Source organism: Lissotriton vulgaris, chromosome 7 (genome assembly GCF_964263255.1).
Source record: "Lissotriton vulgaris chromosome 7, aLisVul1.2, whole genome shotgun sequence".
NCBI classification, from domain to species: domain Eukaryota; kingdom Metazoa; phylum Chordata; class Amphibia; order Caudata; family Salamandridae; genus Lissotriton; species Lissotriton vulgaris.
The window spans coordinates 82,018,079-82,030,968 of record NC_141695.1 but is presented as its reverse complement, the minus strand read 5'-3'; the positions used below and the strand labels follow the sequence as shown (position 1 = coordinate 82,030,968).

The window sequence follows — 12,890 nt, the reverse complement described above, 5'->3', positions numbered from 1 at the left end:
ATTTCATTTGGAAACGGCTGGATTATGACCGTTGCTAACTACCATCTCAGTTTATCTTGCTCTAATATAATGCTATGTAGGCCTGCATGATACGAATTAGCTGTAAAATAGGACTCAATATTGTTCTTCATGTCCCTGACTGAATTTTGCTTAAAGGCAGGGCTTACCTATTGGCTTCGGCATACTCTAATGCAATTTTGCATACTAATTCGGCATATGCTTAAGCGGCTCCATTTTCTAAGCTGTCGCTATCTTCTAAGCTTTTCTGGATGAGGAGTCATGTTTTACTTCTCACTTACTTTTTGCAATTTGTATGCTAGTAGAAACCGGTTACTACTCGAAGGAATCTGCTCGCTCTGCCCCGGAGTCATAACAAACACCTAGCTAGCTGATGCTGTGACCTGGGCCCGGAGTGGTACGATATCTGATGGGAACAGGAGGCGAGGCTTGCTAGAAGCTTCGACCAACGTTTCCACTTGAACTAAAGGGGGTGCTCGGGTCTCGACCACTGGTAGTCCATCACATTGCAGACATGCAGCTGTGACAGTGGAGTAGAGAATCCTGATTCGGATGGAGAAACGGGCTCCCCTCTGGCAAAGTGGAAGCGGGATGTGTAGAAACTTGGTGAGGTATTCCACTAACTATTATTTCCTAACTGTTCTTATCAAACTATTGTCTACTATTTTCAAGTTATATACTGATTTACATATAAGTTCAGTATATGTACATCCGAATTGCATTAGCAATTGCTTAGGGATTGAGGTGGAGAAGGCCTATCGTGACATAGTAGTATTTCTTTCTTTTGACCTTCTATCATTCTATAATAAAGAAACCCCAGAATATATATAATTATTTGCTTGTATTCTTTGCGATGGGGGGTCGGGGCCTTTATGACCCAAATGCTGGAGCATCGGAAGGATTGTAAGTTTCCCTTCCTGCAGGTAAATGTTGAGGGAAATGTTCTGCTCTCATTCAGGGAAACCAAAACTGATAAGTAATCCACCCAGAGGCATTGATAAGAGGAGTGCGCGCTGTTTTAGCTCCACCAGGGTGGGCTCATTGTTTCGCATTATTGTTGGTATTGTGTTGTGTTTTCGTACCCTGGTGTACGTTGTTACCTTGTGGCCCATGTTTTCTTGCGTTGTTTTACCGAGTGAGGTTTTCCCGGGTTGTTGTTAATGTCGTCACTGGTATTGTTTCTTGCATTGTTGTGGCAAGTTGGCATAGTTATTCGCAAGATCCTTGGCAATGGCAATATATCTTTAGTTATTTGTTAGTATTATTCCTTTCTTAGGCAAGTATTGTGACGTGTTGTATCCTTTTGAGTCCTGGGAAGGGACAAGGCAAGTATGCCCTGGTGATTGGCAGAATTATCAGGTAATTACATCTAAGTAGCCTGATACTCCTCCATATTCCACTAGTATTCCTTCAATTTTGGGTAGAGAAGCTTCCAGATTACTCGTAAATTTCATTAGGTTGTGAGCAAAAAGCACAACTTACTTATCCCATCCCTGGTGTTTAAATGGGATAATTCCTGCCTCCTTCCTTATTTTGTCTGACAATGGTTCAATATATAAGTCAAATAACATGGGTGATAAGGGGCATCCCTGCCTTGTCCCTCTTCTTAACGTTATGCTGTGAGTTAATACTCTGTTTACTAGAACCTTTGCTGTTGGATTTTTGTATAGTTGTTGTATTGCTTTTTGAAATGTCTCATCTAGGTTGAACTTTGCTAAGGTGGCAGTTAAAAAGGGCCAACTCACCCTGTCAAATGCTTTGGCAGCATCTAAGGTCAACATGGACAATGGTGTACCATAGTGGATTGCAATATCTATTGCTAAGACAAGCTCAGTTAGTTCTTGTATGTGCCGTCCTTTAATAAAACCTTTTTGATCTACGTTAACCACTTAACCTGCAATCTCACCAAGCCTTTTAGCTAGAATTTGTGTGTAGACCTTGAAGTCGGTGTTTAAAAGAGATATTGGCCTCTAAGATTTAGTTCTCGCTGGATATTTCCCTGGCTTGAGTATTAGGTTAATTGTTGCCTCATTCCAAGAGTCTAGCAGTGTTCCCTCTGCTAGAAATATATTGTTAAACAGTTCCGCAGCTGTGGTTACTAGTTCCTCACATAGATGATTCTACAATTCATTTGGGAGTGAGTCTGGGCCTGCCACTTTACTTTTCTTTAAATTCTTTAGCACTCCTAACACTTCATCCTTAGTTATTTCCTTGTTGATCACATCTATTTGCTCCTATGAGAGTTTTGGGAGGGCTATTTTTTCCAGCATATGTTGTAGTTTTTTCTTCCGTAGGAGGTTCTTACTTGGTATATAGGTTACCAAAACAACCTACAAATTCATTTCTGATTTCTTCTTCTTCGGTAGTCTATTTTTGATCTCCCACCTGAATCTTCCCTATGCCATTACGCGTTGTCTCGGTTTTGAGCTTCCACTCCAATAACCTCCCATACTCCTCTCCATACTCGTAGTGTGCTATTTTGCTTGCATCCCATTTATCTTTTACAAATATTTCAAGGAATTCTACCAGCTCCATCTTCTTTTTATTTCTCTTCTCCCCAAGTCTAGTTTTAGCATAAAGACTCGCAGTTAGAGTACTCTCAAGCTCTAAGGTTGCTATTTCTTCTGGTTTTACTTATGTAGGCCGCAAGGCTGATTAATTTACCCCCTATATAGGCTTTGTATGCCTCCCATGCAGTTTGACTCAAGGTTTCTTCTTTGTTATTTTGAAAGAACTCTTTGGTTTGTTTTGCCAATTTTTCTAAGCAGCTACCATCTAGGAAGATTCCCCTATCTACTGTGTATATGTGTGTATGGATTGCATTGCTACAATTAGGATTTTAAATCACTGTTGAGTGGTCCGATAGATGTGCTGGTATATGCTCAACTTTTTGTGTTGCTTTTGATAGTCCCTTATCTATTAAAAAATAATCTATCCTTGATGCATGCCCCAACCATTTATTATGCAATGTGTATTTATTGAAGTTTTCTCCTTTCTCCCTCCATATCAAAAGTACCGAGATCTTTAATACAATGATTTACCTACTCCCTAATTTTTGGTAGATTCGGACCATGTTTGAGTGGAAATCTATCTTTTCTTAAGTCCAAGATTATATTAAAATCCCCTCCCATTGTTATCGGGGCTTGCACAGTTGAAAGCTGTGAGTACAATTTTTGCAGAGGTTCTGGGTCGTACTGGTTGGGGTCATAATATCCAAACACTGTATATATGTTGTTTCGTATTTTTAGTTTCACCACTACCCATCTACCCTCTTTATCTACTTCTGAATCTTCAATCTGATTTCTTAATTGAGACCGCGACTCCTTATACGGTGCAGTTCTGGTTTGTACATACCCAGCTAGCTATCCACTTTTGATTTTAAAGGAACTTTCCCCATTCTTCCTTGACCAAAAGGTTGCATTAAAAAGAGCCATTTTTTTTGCAGAAATGTTTTTTAAGTTGTTAATTGTTTTATTGTTTTCTTTTTAACAGAAAGTAAACAGGGTTGTACAAAGGTATGGATAGGTAAATGGAAAGAATCGACTGGCTAGTGTTCAAAAAACATTATGTGGCTGAAAGAAAACCCTAACAGCAATGCTTCTTCACTGTATCCAGGAAATCACCCACATAAGACATTTTTACAGTGATAAGCATGTGACATTTTGCACAGTGAATAGTAATATCACTCAATTATTCGCAGGCAGCTGGTATTGTAATGACTGCAGCTGATGAAAGTTCTCCCAATGGTGCTGTAGATGTGAACTCTCCTGTTGCACCTGCTTTCTCTTGCATCATTCGCTTGTAGACCCTGTCATGAATTGTTTATAGCTGCTTCCACATGGAACTTGTCCCATATGAATACTTCTTGGCAGTGCCCCTGGCTAACTGCATGCCACATATACTGCACTACACATATTTCTCTCTAACATTTTCTCCTGAAGGTATTGTAAAATATTACCAGAAATCACTTTGTTTTCTTGGAGGGGTTGTATCTTCCTATTAATCGTGAACAGTAAGCATGGTCGATATTTGCGAATTTGCGTTTCGTGAATTCGTGGTTTTTCCCACAAAATCGCAAATAATCTGGAAATTTGCGAATTTTCCAGCGAAATCGCAGATTGCTCCCTCATTGGGTAAATGTATAGTGCTTTTACTACACTGCAGCTTCATAAAAGGCTAGAAGAAGTGTCTCCAGTGACCATGTGTGCCTGTAACACAGGCACAGTCACACATGGTCACTGGAGACACATCTTCGGGCCCTTTATGCAGCTACAGTGTAGTAAAAGCACTATGGGGCAGATTTACAAGCCGCTTGCGCCTCTTTTGCGCCGCAGTTGTGTCACTTTTGTGAAGGTGCTGGGTATTAACAACGTGACACATCTGAGAGATGCGTCACGTTGTAAAGCTGTGCACCATCAGGAGGTGTTCTGGCGCAGGGGAGGGCTTTCCTGAGCAGGAACGCCTCCTAAAAGTGGCTGAGTGAAAGCTACAAGACTTCACTCAGTCACTTTTAGGCCAATGCTGCGTCAAAACCCTGCGCCTGCTTGAAGCAGGCGCAAGGCTTGATGCAGCATTGGGCAGGTAGGGCCCCCCAGAGCATTGCTGGAGCTGCGTCGCGCTTGCGATGCAGCTCCAGCAATGCGCTGCTTTTACGGCACAGATGCGTGCATCTGTGCCGTTTTGCCACATGGTGCGCCGCATTGTAAATGCGGTGCACCATGGGTGGCCGAGCTGCGGCACACAATAGCTGACGCATCCCTGGGGATGCACCAGTTATTGTAAATCTGCCCCTATACATTTAGCCAACGAGTGAGCACTTACTGATTAGACAGTAGAAAGAACTCCAGTTGAGTAGAGGTATTGCACAAAAAGGTGGCATCTTCGTGGACAAACACGCAGGGTGGCATTTATTCTGTCCCCTGCTAGACTCGTTTTTTGTGCCCTTTTTTTCTGCCCTTCTGCCCTCTGTTAGACTCGTTTTTCCCTTGTTTTTCTGCCCTTCTTCCCCCTGTTTGACTTGTTTTTTGTGCCCTTCTGCCCTCTTTCAGACTCCTTTTCCACTTGTTTTTTTGCCCTTCTGCCCTTTGTTATTCCCTTGTTTTTGTGCCCTTCTGCCCTCTGTTAGACTTATTTTTGTGCCTTTCTACCCCCTATTAGACTCGTTTTTTGTGCCCTTCTGCCCTCTGTTAGATTTGTTTTTCCCTTGTTTTTCTGCCCTTCTGTCCTCTGTTAGACTGGTTTTCCGTGCCCTTCTGCCCTCTGTCGGACTCGTTTTTCCCTTATTTGTCTGCCTTTCTGCCCTTTGTTAGACTGCTTTTTGTGCCTTTCTGACCTTTTCATCACCACATCATCACTCAGCGCTACCCCAGCATCACTCAGCAGCACCACATTATCACTCAGCACCACCACATTATCACTCAGCACCACCACAGCATCATTCAGCACCACCACAGCATCACTCAGCACCACAACAGCATCACTCAGCACCACTACAGTATCACTCAGCACCACCACAGCATCACTTACCACCACAACAGCACCACTCAGCACCACCACAGCATCGGTCAGGACCACCACAGCACCACTCAGCACCTCCACAGCACCACTCAGCGCCACCACAGAATTTGAATTTAATTTGAGTTTGAATTTAAAATTATTTATATAGCGCACGTTCACCAGCGGTTTCATGGCGCTGCAACTGACAGATATCTGGGCGGGAGTGGCGGAAGTTAAATTAAAAAAGGGAAACAAGACAGCTAGTGGACTAATTAAAAGATTTAGTAAACAAGTGGGCTTTGAGCTGTTTCCGGAATTGCGGATAGAGGGTTAAGGCTCTGAGCTCTAAAGGCAGGGAATTCCAAAAGAGTGGACAAGGGTCGCAAATTTCGATCCTCCCCATTTCTTCCTCCGGAACCGCGGGACTGTGAGGAGGGATTGAGTGGATGAGCGCAGTTCCCTAGTAGGAACTAAGGGAATGATCTCAGATGAGATAAAAGCCGGTGCCGTGCCCAGTCGTGCTTGAAAGGTGATAGAGGCAAGCTTAAACTGGACACGGTCACGGACTGGGAGCCAATGTAGGGACTTAAGGAGGGGAGTGACGTGATGGAACTTTGGCAGTTTGAACACCAGGCGCGCCGCCTGGTTCTGGATCTGCTGCAAACGCCTTAAGCTATATGCAGGTATACTTGCATATAGAGCGTTGCCGTAATCCAGGCGGGAGATGACTATTGCCAGGGTGATCAGTTTCAGAGCATCAAAAGAAAAGAAACAGGACACCTTGCGTATAGTGCGTAGTGAAAGAAAAGAAGAAGACACCACAGAACTAACCTGGGAGTGAAGGGTGAGCTGGGAATTAAGTTTAATGCCTAATGTTTTTACAGAGGTAGAAGGGACAGGTGGAGAGCCAAGGGAAGGGGGCCAAAACAAAGAAGACCAGGGACTGGATGAACCACCCGTCAACACCAGCTCAGTCTTGTCTGGGTTGAGTTTCAGATGGTTGTGGTTCATCCAGTCCCGGATATGAATCATAATAGATTGGAAATTAAGAACAGAAGCAGGGGAAGAAGACAGATTAAAGACAAGTTGGAGGTCATCCGCATAATTATATACGGTGACCTCCATTTGCTGCAGTGAAAAAATAAGAGGGGCGATGTAAAGATTAAACAAAAGAGGTGAAAGGGAGGAGGCTTGGGGGACCCCGCACTGAATTTTCCGGAAGTCTGCAGAAAAATCACCCAGGCGAACCGCATGGGTGCGGTCCCTCAGGAAGGAGGATAACCATACCAGGGCGGTACCCCCGATCCCCGCCACCTTGACACGGGAAAGTAAGATGGTGTGATCAACCGTGTCAAAAGCGGCTGAGAGATCGAGGAGAACCAAAGCCTGGGTCTGGCTAGTATCCATTCCCTCCCTGAGGTTGTCAAGGACCGATAGTACTACAGACTCCGTAGAGTGTGCGGGGCGGAAACCGGCCTGGCGGGGAGCTAGAACCCAGTACTTCTCCACAAAAGAGCTCAGAGGGCAGGTGACATGGCGCTCGAGCACCTTTGCCAAAAAGGACAGGAGGGAGATGGGGCGATAGTTGGTGGGAACTGAGTGGTCTGCACCCGGCTTCTTCAGGATGGGGACAATAACTGCTGTTTTAAGTGGGTTGGCTACGACACCCTGAGAGAGAGAGCTGTTGAGGAGGTAAAGGGGGGGGTCTGGACAAGTGGTAAAAATGTGACGGAGGATGTGGGCAGGGCAAGGGTCTAAGGGGGAACCAGATTTGACAAGGGGGATTATTGAAGTCAGGGATTCCTTGGTCAAGGGGGGGAGGGCAACAAGTTGTCCCTTGGGGGGAGACATTGAGGATCCACAAAAGTGGGAGGAGGAAGAGGAATGTTGGCTTTGATGGTGGCGATTTTCTGAATAAAGAAGTTATTTAGGGAGTGACAGAGTTCCTGGGAAGGGGTGGGCTTCAGAGTTGTTCTGTCGGAGAATGCCAGGTTATGCACAATCGAGAAGGTTTCCCTCGATTGGTTCTCAGCTGCGAGAACTTTTGAGGAAAAATAGGCTGTTTTATCCGCCAAGATAGCCTTTTTATATTGAGCCAAGATGTTAATGAACTCCAAACGGAGTGAGGGGCATCACAGCATCACTCAGCTCCACCACAGCATCACTCACCACCAAGAAGGTAACCTGAATGGGTGCTCAATAAAGCCATGGAAAAAATAAAAGAGATAACAAGGAGTGGAACTTTGGAAACCAAAAAGAGAGAGAGTGAGACACACAATGAAATGACAACAAGGCTGATCACATATAATCATGACTCCAACAAAATCCAAAGGATTCTCAAAAAGAACTGGGGAATCCTACAAACAGATCATATTATAGGTCAAACTTTTTGGGACAGACCGTCAATAACATATCGCAGAGGGAGGAGCCTACAAGATCTCTTAGTAAAGGGGGATATTACAGAGAATAAAAACATAAATGTACACAATCTCAATGGTTTCTACGCGTGTGGACACTGCAGGGCATACAAATCAAGTAAAATGGTTAAGGAGTTTGAAATAACAGGGACAATTTTTAACTTGCAGCAATACCTTTGCAATATATGTCCTAGAATGCCCTTGCAGGTTAAGATATGTAGCGAGCACTACCTGTATGCGGAAAAAATATATTCAAGGACACCTACGTGCCATAACCAATCATGACCCACATTACCCTATAGCCCGACATTTTGAGGAGAACATGGGTGAAACAATTCTCTACTCAAGTACTTTGTGATTGAACAAGTACATTGTAGTAAAAGAGGGGGAAACAGGGAACTTACTTTAAGAAAAAGAGAATCAAAGTGGATAATTGAACTTGAGACCAGAGCACCAGGGGGGCACAACCTTGATGAGGAACTAGCCACTCATCTTTATGAGGAGTAAAGTAGGAATAGGTATGAGAAAAGATAGTATATGATAAGTTTTGGCATTTTATAGTACTGTCTTCCACACAAAGTTGATTCTATTGCAGTGATTGGTTTACCCAGTTTCCCTAGATTTCCTGTACACGTCATTGTCATGAACTGTGTATAACAAGAACGATATTTTAACCTATGTTTTTAATGTAATTATTATCGTTTTTTTGTGTTTTTTATTTTTTAGGAGGAAAGAAAGGGGCCCTTCACATTCACTTTTGGAAATCACATTGGTTCCCTACCCCTTTTTTCCGGTAGAGCACTTACACTTTTGTAGGAGATATTGAGCACTCTTTTAACAGTGGGTACTGTTATTTGACATATTTAATTTCCTTTATATACTGTAACAAACTGGACATTGGGGCACGTCTCTACTAAGCCACTTGGCAAAGGAAGACAATGAACATGGTTGAGGACTAATATACAGTCACTTCTCCATTACAATTATATTATAAATCGTCTTGTTACTAAACTTAACAGTTCAGAGTGTACCACGGTCATTGACAGATCCCCCGACTGATACAGAATACGAGTGGTGGGCGGTGGTTACATAAAACTCACCAGAATTACCTACTAACAGGAAGCTCATACAGCCTGACGACGGGAACACTTTCTCGAGGGGGCATATACAAAATGTTGATAACTTTATTGAATATGCACAAATGAAAAGTTTTAGAATGAAATTTGGTTTAATACGACTAGAACCATGTCTGTAATGATCCGGTAAAAATATGAAAATATGAGATAGTACCGCTGTAAATGAAATGTGAAATTGAACACGTTTAATGGAAACTACTTAGTATCCCACACCATTCAAAAATGGTGTTTATAATGATTAAGTATGGGCGGAAAATCCGTTCCGCTCGCGGATTTTGCGGATTTTCGGTAAATTCGCAATCCGCGAGATTCGCGAATTTCCCGCAAAATCCGCAAATCCGCGAGCAGCGGATTTTATGGCTTGTTTGCACTGTTCGCGTGAGTTCGCGGCTTCCCAGTTCAACTTCGCGCCCCGCGAATAAGCGCTAAATTGCAGAAATACGATCTTAGCAAAACTGAAACTACTTACCAGGTTCAAAAGTTCAAGCTCATCATTAGTAGCCATTTGCTGTAGTGCTTCCTGAGGGGCCCCTCCAGAGTTAAGTTGCCTACTTGCAACTATTATGTGGCCCTGCTCTGACCCTCAGAATAGTTACACATATGCCACAAAGGTCCTGAATTACAGCTAAGGGAGACAAGCAGGAGCCAGGCTGGAAGTTCAAATCCAGTGACACATTAATCAGCCCCTAATTCATTATTGTCAGTTGGGGCAGGGCAGGTGTTGTAACTAATTTTGCAACAATGAAAGCACTTAGCAAGTGCAAAAGATCACTAATCAGGAAGCACTAAGGAAGCAGGTGCCAGCTAAAAAAATATTCTGTGACACATTAATCAGCCCCAAATTAATTCAGGTCACTTGAGGCAGGGAAGGTGTGCTTTGCTTTGCCACAATAATGTACACTGGACAACCAGAGGGTGCTGTGATGAAACAGAGGGTGGCATGGGTGAGCCAGAGGGTGGCATGTGGTGACAGAGGGTGGCAGTAATGAAGAAGAGTGTCCCAAACTGGCTGGACACGTAGAAACAACAAGTTCGCAAAACTTGCGAACCAACAGGTAAGTTCGCGTTTGCGAAATTGTACAAAAACCCTCGCGACCTGGCAGAAACCCGCGCGAACACACAAAAATAAAAACATCCGCAAATTCGCGAGAATTCGCGGATTTTGCGGATTGCGAGTTCGCAAATCCGCAAAATTCGCGAACGCGAGATTCGCAAAATTCGCCCATCCTTAATAATGATCGATAGTATTGAGATCTCGTAACGCAACAAAGTCTTCTTTCCATGTTTACCCATGTTTGGTGTTTGTATTTGAATTTATGTACGGTTGCAATTGCAATGGAATTGCGTGACCAAGACACCGAGAGTGTCGAAACGCGTAATGGTTTTGCAGCTAAATAAACCTTGGAGAAGAAATACAGTCTCTGAGAGCGCATCATTACCAGAAAATGGAATTGCAGTAATTTAAATTACCAGCAGTGGGTTCCAGCCATATATATATGATGTGATCAAGTCTGCAACCGAAACACATCATGCTGGAATTGGAGATAAGAAAATAAAGCACTAAATATTTTCAACAATGTATGTTTCGTGGTCGGTACCTGATTGCCTACTAAGGAAGCCAGTAGTTTAGGACTGACGGAGATATATATATATATATATATATGGGTTGTGTGTAAATTCAAAATATTTCCAGGACCAGTAACAAACCCTCCAGTGGGTCTCAGGTTAAGAGTCTTGTTTTAAACATTACAAGCCGACAGTGCCAATATTTGGATTTTGATCCAGTTCAAATCCGTCAGTCCCTTTTAGATTTCAAAGGGCGGTGCAATCCTTTCACGGCTGGACCTGCTGTGAACATAAATCCTCCCATCTTTGGCCTGCATTTAAGGACACAACTCCAACAAATCGGTGATTTTTCTAAACCATTAATTTCAAAGAAACAGTAAAGTAAAGCTCCTGCCAGCAATAGCACACAGCTATAACTGCGGAGGGGGTGCACCCTGCGACATAGCAGGAGTCGGTCCTGGGGTTAGTGGTCCCCAGTGCCATATTTGGCTCCAGGAGGGGGGCCACACAGCCTCCCTCCAATCTTTACTTAAGCCTTGGGAAGGTGTGTAGCCCCAGGGGTGGGGGTCCACAACGGACCCACTCCATTATATTATTTGAGCCTAGGGAGGTGGCGGTCCCAATGGCTGTGGGGGGCTGTGCGGGTCCCCCAGTATTTCTATGTTAATTGCTCGAGGGAGGTAGGAAACACCAAGGCTGGGGGGTCTCCACATCTCCCCCATTACTTAAAGTTAAAGTTCCAGGGAGGTGGCGGTCCCCTGGGTGAAGGATGGCCAAGCACCCCCCATTTATTTTGTGAAAGCTCATTGATGTGGCGGCCTTCAGGTCTCATTTATACATAATGCCCCAGGGAGGTGGCGGTCCCAGAGGCTGCAGGGAGGGCCATATAGACCTTCCTCATGGTAATGTAGTTAATAGAATAAGGGAGATGGCTGTCCCAGAGGAGGGGGGCATGCAGGCCCCCATCATCAGTTTATTATTGCTTGCCCCAGGGAAGTGGCAGTCCCGTGGGTCGGGGTGCTTCATGGACACCTTGGGCATAATTATTAAACACTGCCTCCCAGATTTGGACCACATGGTAAAAAAGATGCACTTGAGCTCTTGCGTCCTTTTTTCAATTTTGCAGGTCCACCCATGAATATGTTTCAAGCCGTGTCCCAAGATGGCTACCACCACCTCCTGGTTGAAGTGTTGATAGCCAAACAATTTTTGGTAGGATCTGCGAGTCCACTGCTAGGACTCGCTTCTCCAGACAAGTATATTTTTTAAACCCCAACATCTCTTATTTTGGTCAACTGGAACAAATCAATCATGATCCTGGTGCAGAGTGGTCCCCAAGCAATGGTGTGGCTGTCCTAGTGGTGAGTCAAGCTGGACAATCTTAAACATCTGGGTGTGCAAGTCTTGTTGATCTCCCAGTTGTGCTAGGTCTAACATACTTACCCAGCTGCATACTTTGAGGTACAATTTGCATAACTGAGACATCGTGCTTCTCTCTATGCTGGTTGACTCTATGTTATTTAAAATAATCGTACTGACAAGGATGCCGTATGCACTCCAAAACTATACAAATGCGAGCCAGCTTCCTCAACTGGATGTTTGAACTGGTTAGCAATTTGCTTTGGGTGGCTGAACCACCAAGGGTAACCTTTGCTATGCACTTTCAACTGGTGTACACAGTTCAGAACTGGGCCTGGGTCTGTTTGAATTGGCGATGCACAAACATACTCAGAGCTGAAGTTCTAAACTCACTACATTCAGTCATGGCGGTAACACTGCAAAAGGGGCATATGGACCATACGGGAAAATGCTGATGCTGATGAGGCCGGTTGATGCAGTAGCCCATTCTTTGTCAGAGATTTAGCTTTCCCAATTGTTGACCTAGGATGGATTCAAAGACTCAGACTATATAAGGACCTCCAAACTGGGTGAAGTCTGGGATACAAGCCATATTAAACCTACAGAGTCCTGTGGGATCATATCTGCAAAATCACTTTCTAGACCCACATACCCCCTCTTCTACCTTCTTTAGATAATGCAGGAATGAGAATACAAAGCTGATTTTTCAAGACATTCAAATATTTACAACGGTCCTTCATGTTACCTAGTTTCTATCATCAGATGCATGCCTTGTTTCCACTGTCTGCTTTATCCACTGAAAATTTCATAACAGATTTATGAAGACAAAATGAGTGGCCTCAACGCAAGGATTAATGTGATCCAATCAGATTAACAGAAGCTTTCTGTACACGTTTTA

At 43.8% G+C, this 12,890-nt stretch overlaps 1 protein-coding gene across 2 annotated transcripts in view; it reads right to left on the bottom strand.

Annotated features, from left to right (window-relative positions):
* LOC147700831 (DBH-like monooxygenase protein 2) overlaps positions 1-12,890 on the bottom strand; it is a 564,025-nt gene that overhangs the window by 455,218 nt on the left and 95,917 nt on the right. The gene's annotated exons all lie outside the window — the stretch shown is intronic.